Here is a 1606-nt window from a genome sequence, read left to right on the forward strand (position 1 = left end):
TACATTATTTAAAACTGTAAACTATTCCCCAATAGGCCCTATATTATTACTAGTTTAACGCAAGCGTTAATATAGCGAAAACACTTTTGAATTTCAATCTGTGGATTAGCTTACGCTGACGGAAGCTACGCCAGTCTTACGCCGTGTGTGTGAACACACCCTTAAACTGCAATCGTAGACCTTTCCTATCATTCGACACTATTTCTACCCCTCCTGTTTAATATACTCCTACACTTCTGGAGTTCTTGGGAGGTCGGCTTTACCCACCAGAACCAGAACAAGAACCAATGGAAAAATATTTTCGTTAGTTGAAAAATTGACTGTCAATCTTTCAAAGAATGAAAATATTCTTCTTATTTCACGATTACAAAACATTCATTATTCGTTTTATAGCACACCTAAAATAGATCATTGCAATTCGATATTTTATGAAGAAAAGGTAGGTCTACCTTTCTCCAGAATGGAGCAGTCCCTATTCTTTCAATCAATGAAAACATTGTACATTAGGTTTAGCCATGCAGTGGGACAAAACGAATGATAATAAAATGCACGGATGAACAAAATTTGTATGACAAGTGACGAAATAGTGTATATAACCATGTCACGTGACAATAAATCAACAAATCAAGTGACAATGATCTATATAGGTGTTCTAGTATGCAAATAATGGATGTTTATGAGCGTTATGGAAGAATATTCAGGTCCAGAGGGTATATATTAAGGTAGGACGCCGAGAGTTCGTATCAGTCCGTTTTACTTCTTAACGAAGAACATCGTTCCGACAAGAAGAAAGAACCACATAAAGGTAAAACATTTTCTAATTTAATTTCATAGTTGAGATGTTCTAAAACCAATTTCAAGACAGAATTAATTTGTTTTTCCGAAGCTTTCACAGGTTTGCAGACATGTTTTACATTGTTATACAACTGTATTTTTTTATAATCTTGAATTGTTTTATACTGTAGTTCATTTTTTGTTTCATTAAATTGATTTTCGTATTTAAAAAACTCGTGTCTCTGCAAAGTTGGAACCATTACGCTATATCAGCGGTAGTGGTATTTATTAGAGGCCCCTGACCCTCATATTATAGAAAGAGGTTTTGTTTATGGAGCAGCATCGATCCATTCGGTAATTTTGTAAATAATCTGCTATTGTGAAATATTTATAAATTAAAAAATAAGCCTACACAATTAATTCACACATTAACGGCTCTCAAATTAGTAAGGCCTATTCTATTTTACGGTTTCATTTTGGACACCGGGATAAGTAGTTTCATATTCAGAATTTGATGCTTTCATGTCACTAAGTAGACAAGGCCCGTATCAAGGGGAGGTTTTATGGTTCGGGAGAACCCCCCTTTTCTAGCAAACCCCCCTCTTTTTTGGCGAACCCCCTCTTTAAATCCCAAATAAGTTCTCCAACCCAACTAATGCACTGCAGACCCACCCAGACACAGACGTTTTCAAACATATCTGATTTTATAGCATTATTTAGACCCATAAAGCACAAAAATCCTCTTGCTTTGGGGGTTTCGGCGACCTCACCTTGGCTTCGACCGTGGACCTGTCTCTTATACACATCTAGATGTGTATAAGAGACAGGGGGT

The 1606-nt window shown here is 36.2% G+C and overlaps 1 protein-coding gene across 1 annotated transcript in view; it reads left to right on the plus strand.

The window, feature by feature from the left end:
• Positions 1-696: 696 nt before the first annotated feature.
• The window catches only part of LOC117103005 (complement C1q-like protein 2), a 3887-nt gene continuing 2977 nt past the window's right edge, over positions 697-1606 (plus strand). The window contains exon 1 of the mRNA XM_033243468.1: positions 697-805. The gene's annotated coding sequence lies outside the window, so the exon portion shown is untranslated. The remainder of the gene's footprint in view (positions 806-1606) is intronic.

Source organism: Anneissia japonica, unplaced genomic scaffold, assembly GCF_011630105.1.
Source record: "Anneissia japonica isolate Jap-2015-1 unplaced genomic scaffold, ASM1163010v1 scaffold287623_len557403_cov176, whole genome shotgun sequence".
Lineage (NCBI taxonomy): Eukaryota > Metazoa > Echinodermata > Crinoidea > Comatulida > Comatulidae > Anneissia > Anneissia japonica.